Source organism: Rhagoletis zephyria, unplaced genomic scaffold, assembly GCF_001687245.7.
Source record: "Rhagoletis zephyria isolate East Lansing unplaced genomic scaffold, Rhagoletis_zephyria_1.1 Rzeph_scaffold_09602, whole genome shotgun sequence".
NCBI classification, from domain to species: domain Eukaryota; kingdom Metazoa; phylum Arthropoda; class Insecta; order Diptera; family Tephritidae; genus Rhagoletis; species Rhagoletis zephyria.
Genome location: NW_016166680.1, coordinates 1 through 6,748, shown reverse-complemented (window position 1 = coordinate 6,748; position 6,748 = coordinate 1).

Here is a 6,748-nt window from a genome sequence, read left to right as displayed (position 1 = left end):
AAAAAAAAAGTTAGTTATAGGTTCTATAATGTCTTGTAAAAAAAAAAAATCATTGGGTTATAAATACTAAATAGCTGTGTATGGGTTAAAAGTATATATTTTCACATTGCCACCTTAGATTACAATTTTAAATGTCGATAATATACGTTTGTACAATCCATGCATTCTTAAAAATTTGCCTTAACTGGTTCGATATAAAAACAACTTAGTTTTAGTTCTCATTTTCAATTTATTTTATTTTATTACACCGTGCAGAAGTCAGCTTTGCACAAACAAAGGACAAATTATACCAAAACAAGTGGCCAAAATAGTAAAACTGAGTTTTAATTTTTTATCTGACATCAGATTTTTGTAAAAGGAATTTAAAATTACAAGGATATGATCGATTTTTTTTATAAAATAACGATATGGGCATCAAATAAAGGAGAAAATTCTTTAGAATTAAAAAAGATATAACTTTATGGTGTATAATAATGAATAGGTGTTGAAAATATCCCTTCAAAATTGTATCCCTGAATATCTTTGTAAATTTTTGAAAAATATTTTAAGGATTAATATACACACAACCACATCCTCGAATTTCGTTCTTCTAACTTTTTTAGCTTGAATAAATAAAATCACTTGAGAGGCCAATTCCAATAGGTATTCGTCCTTGTGAATTAAAAAACTTAAATCTTACAATTTAAATTCTACAAAATTTTCTCCTTCATTTGGTATGCATATTGTCATTCTATGTTTTGTATTTTCTATTTTTAAAATAATTTTTTTAATTAATCATATCTCTCAAATTTCATAGTCCTTAAAAAAAAACACTAACGTCAGAGCGAAAATCTAAAAACGCAGTGCTATATTTGGCCCATACTCTGGTGAGCATATTGACTGTTTCGTTTGCTTTGAGCTTGGAGTAGTAAGGCCCACTTTTTTCTACAAAATACACCATGGAATTACTGCTGGCTACAAGGTCGTTACCACTTACCTATTTGGTTGTTAAAGCCTTCAAAGCGCAGTGCAGAATAAAAGGTACCAAAGGTGCCAAAGCCATGTTAGCTAATATGAGTGTTGGCTTAATTTCAAATTATTTTAAAGATTTTAGTAGTTGTGGATATGGGTTAGTGCTGAAAAACCTTCAGTTTTACAACCTTACAGGGACATTTTTTTTAGATGATTCTTTATAGATGTAACCAAAAAAGGAAAAATGGATCTCGGTTTCCCCCAAAGGCAAACCATTTTTTGGAGGTATTTTTTCCATTTATGTTATACTCTCCGCCCACCTTTAGTTCATACACTTTGAAAAATATTTGCTTCAAGATTGTATGAATTGGAAGTGTGAAGTGTTTAAACTAAAGGTGGGCAGTGTAGTATATCATTACCTTAATTAGCAAAGGCCCTAACTAACACTTTTTTCTTCTTTTTAAAAGAGAAGCAAAAACATTATAAAAAGAATACTAAAAACATGTGGCGTGTAACTCCGCTGTATTTTGCAACAGTTTGTGAATTAAGTTAACGATATATATACATATGTATATGTGTTCTAAATTTGAAACCACTATCGGGCAAAAATTTTTTTTTGAGTTACTCCTTTTCATATAAGTAATATACATTCCAGTTGTGAACCAAATCTGACCCATAAATACGGAGTCTTAAAATATCTCGATGCCTGCGACACCTAGCAGATAAATTCATATATCCTATCCCGTTGTCATCGGGTTCTGAGCTAATTGACAATGTTTAACTGTTCATAAAACTGAACTTCTAAGTAATTATTCGATTCTCTGCAAAATATTGACAACCGCAGTTTTCGTTCAACGTTGAATAACCTTAAATATTCGTACAAACACATTGCTCTTTGCATACGCGAATACACACGTACACACTCTTCTTACTTCGTAATAATTCAATTTAAAAATCGATACCTTTACAACATTTTAATGTCTTGTTTCATATGTACAGCCTGGGCTTCATGCGCGTGAACACAAGTAAATAATCCGAGAGGGATTCTTTAAAATAAATCATATTCCTTTATATCACTTGAAATTGTACGAAAACATTTCTGCTGATGTTCATTTGGGTTGAAAATGGCAGCCTTGCCAAGCCCACGCAGCCAACAGCCAACAGCCGGCAGCCATTATTCCTCCAGACAACGATGTGCCTTTTCAAGGCAGCCGCCACAAATGGCTTTACAATACAGACACATACCGAATATTACGCAACACTAGGCGAACAAAGCTGCACAACAAAAGCGGCTTATTCGCCCAAGTAAGGAGAGTGCGAAAAATACAAAAACAAAAATACAACAAAAAAAAAAACGCAACAAAATCTACACAAAAGCATGCGTGTCCTCCTAAAATACGCAACCATAGAGGAGAAATAAAATCGAAGTTGAACAAGCATGAAAAACTCAGAGAAAGCTGAAACAAAAAATCTAGCAAGCCGCTTAAATTTTAGCGTTTCATTGGAGCTACATTTTCATGAAATTGCTAGAGCGATAAATTTATGTCGGACCACTGGGTCAAAATGGCAAACCGTTGGCCGTTGAATGGAGCTTACGAATGATTTTGGCAATCGCGAGACAGCGAAACAACGAAACAAAAAAAAAATGTGCGAAATTGTGCGAAAGTATTGTTGTTGCTGTAGTTGTTGTTGTGGTCATGGTTTATCAACGTGAGGTTATTAGGTTCGTTGGTAAAACAAGTACATACTTACTTACTTACTTTGTGTATAATAAATTTTTGTTGTACAAATTAGTAGAGCAGAGAGTTCATATGGGAAGAGGACATTTATTTAGGTATAAATTTGTATGTACATAAATATAAAATAATATATGTAATATACTATAATATAAATAGAATAAAATTTCTATACTAGATCTTTATCCCCACCAGCTGAAAATCAGCGAAATATGGTAGGTACTTTTAAAAAACTATTTTATTTTACTTTTTTTTTGTTAGAAATCTATAGCTAAGGTGGCGAATTTAGAACTGGTTCGGAACTATCGGAAAAGGAATGCAGCTTGTTTACTTTACATAGATATGTGTGTGGCGGCTTTTTCGTTCAAATACGCTTTCATTATGCACTTCTCAGATGCTTTTTCAGAGCTTGGTAATACAAAACAAAAATTTGTGTTAACATTTTAACATCTTGGGACTTTCTGGAATCTAACCAATCTCAGCTAGCGCCAAAGGCACGTAAACGCAATTTTATTTCAAATTGAAAACAATTTAAAATCTCACACACGGAAGAACCGAAAAGATTGAAAAATCATGACACTTTTTCTTTCGTCTGTCGATTTTAGAACTGGTTCGGATTTAGAGAATTTAGGACTATTCCGGAGCTATTGAAAAAGGGATGCAGCGGAGGAGCAATTGACACTTCCCAGGACATCACCAAAAGAGATTTATGCGAACCACTACTGGATCTAAATGTACTAAAAGCGCACCAGTTCAGAACTAGAGATTTTCGCCACAGGGTTTTTTTTTTATTTTTGTACTCGCGTATGTAGTAGTTGTAAATTGGTATAATTGCGAGTGTTTTTCGTTGCCTGGCATCCGCAGAGACTTAAGCTTGAAATCTATGTTGTCAGACTATTTTATTGCCACTGGCTTAGTTTGCTCATTTCCTGATTAAAATCGGGCCAGCTGTAAGGTGACTCTGTTCTGCGCGTTGTAATCTAATGGCAAGAGAAATAAAAATAATAGATATTAGCGCAGAAAAATTACTTTACCACTATTTATATAAATTCACGTGTACGTTGATGGAGATAAATGCGATTTGAATATTTTATTATTTACCTTGCCTTTTGCGACAATAAATAGCTAATTTACTTAATTTACTGAAAGCATAGATACTGAAATATTGTCAAAATATTATTTTGATGGTTTGGTTGGAATCAAATTGACACCGATTTGACCAGAGAATTCTTACTAGTGATGGGTAAATTTCATATACGAAGCTTTGAGAATCGAATTTCGTCTATATTTTCAAAAAAATTTTTTCTTTATGACTAAAAAAACACATCGACGTTTTTTTTTTTTGATCTGCTCCGATGCCTATCGATGTATCATATATAAAAATCGATATTTTCGATGCATCAAATGAATTAAGACTATACCAGAAAATGGAAAAATCGGAGCTTCGATAAATGTTTAATAACTAAGTCATAGAGAAATGTATTTATTGATTTAAATAGTAACACATTCCAGTTACACACATAAATTTATACAAAATAAATACGATTTCAGATGCTTTGTAATCTAAAAACTGTATCTAATGCTTGGTTTTCATGAGGGGTATTCTCTGAGTTTGCAAGGCTGAGCTATGCGAAAACCAGTTTTTACCGTGCAATCTGTGCACCGTGCAACGGCTTTGCAAGACTCGGAGAATACCGCTATTATGTCAAAAATGCTGACATCTAATGATGGGCGAAGTCGCGATTTTTCAGCACCAGTGAACAGAGTGATTGCGATTTTTAAATTACAGTAATTTTTGTATGGCTATTGCGACCGCTAGTTCATTTTAATAACATAGAAATGTGTAATAGTTCTAATAAATGATGACAAATCAGTGTTGGTTCATGTAGTCCCCGTAGGGATCCAGTAGAAAAAGTTAGTGCAAAGAAAATGGGGAAAAGTTTCATTCGCTCCAAAATTGCTATATCTTTACTCGTTGATAAATTTTGAAATAAAAACTTAAATCCCCATTTCTACCGTGATAGAGAAAAATCACCATTCGCAACTTTTGTTGTTTTTGTTTTTTGCGGTTAGAAAAATCAACAATTACTGATATTGTCGCCTAGCAGCGATAAGCGATTTTTAAATCACAGTGATAAAATCTCCGGTAGCGAAATATCGCCCATCACTACTGACATCAAAAACTGCCTCAATTAGCAGCCGTTCCGTGTTCCATTTTATAACTCAAAAGTTAGTTGATGTTATCGACCAAGATAAAGTCATAAGTTTTCTTTCTTTAACATTTGGTAATTCCATTTATGGGTCCAATTTCGGATCTCAACATACACACGTGCATATACTTCTTTGATCTAGTTATTATATAAAACGAAACTTTATTGTTTGATATAAGTACCTGTCTGGAAATTTTTTTTTTGAAAGGTATTCCTCCTCCGATTTTATGTAAATTATACAGTGCAGTATTTTTTCTTAGGCTTTGTACAGAAACGACAAAAAAAAAACGAAAAACTGTAAACGAATGGTCGAATGAATGACCTTCCTAGTCACCAGTTCCGAGTCTATTCGATTTCTGAGACCGGGGACAAATGAGGGATTATTAGCCTATGGTTAGAGAAGATATGGAATAAATTATATGGCGTGTACCTGCGTGCCGCCTGCGCTTTGAAGTATTAACCGCTAGTAAACCCAAACAAAATATAATAAAGGTTTAAATTAAAAAAAAAAAAAAATTAATAAAATTAAAGTGGCATCAGTGGAAAAGTAACAATAAAATACATTTTCCCAAAATCTATAAAGAAGCCTTTAATTTAAAAAAAAAAACTGCCACACTGTACAATATAACCATAAGAAAACTAAGCCGACCTTTCTTCGTCTATCTATCGTCACACTGACACTATGCCAAAAATTTTATTATTTTTATCTTTTTTGCCAAATTTAAGCATTATTTCATGAGTTCTATGTTACTTACTGGTTGAGTTTTTTATTTCTTTCAATAAATAATATTTATGAAATATGTTTTATTTTTTGTTCAGGAAATAAAACTTATGCGATAAGTTTTATTACGCTGAAAACAAGTCACAAAAGTAAGTAAAATTTACCAAATTACAATTATTTTTGAGTGGATAAATAAAACTCACACGGTGCTACTTTATGGTGAAAAACAGTCGCGCGCCAGTTTACAGGGTGTACCTGACGAAATCGCTCTAACTTTTCACATGGCAAAAAAGCATAGTTAATTTATAAATTGTGCTGTATCAAAGCTCTACAGCAGCAAAGCCTTCTAAATTTGCTTTCACTTTTTGCCTCATTGACTGTGCGTGCCCTTCTATTTGTGTAATTGGGCATATTCATGTAGCTGGGCGTAGGTGCGTTGATGTGTCGTTTTACTCTTTATATCGTTTCTAATCGCACGACAGACAGCCAACTTTTTCCCCAACTTACCAGGCTGCCACCTAAATAATAGCAGATGAAAGAACACGTGCAGTTCCATTTTGTGTTGAAAGTTTTATGCGTGTCTGGCTTTCATCGTCACATCGACATTTACACTTTATCTGTGCTTGAATAAGTATTTAGTAGTGTCTAACCGTCTACGCTGCTAAAATTTAACCCAGACTTTGAGTGAGGTATACATAACGGTATAAGGGTATTAAATTAAGGTATTGTGTGGGCTTTGTCGACGGATTTGCATAGCAGCATTTACATATCTATCTTGTATTTGGCTTCGGCGGTATTAAAGGCATTATGTAAGTAGCATTTAAGTAGCGAATGAATTGACTATTGTTGTCACATGAGGAGATACATATATTTAAGCTTGCAAGTGGCTTTTATATGAAGTTTTATACTTTGGTACTGAAATCTATTATCCGCATCGCAAGTAGTTTGACAATTTTCGTTAGCTCGTTTAGACGAACTTAATTGCTCATACGCAATGTCAGCCAGCAAATGTTACGAATTTATTTTGAGTATACTTATAACGAGCTAATAAATATTTAAAATTTAAATTTCGTACTCATGCCACTTACAGTTGAAAAATCAATGTGAGAGCAAATTCTTTACAACTATCC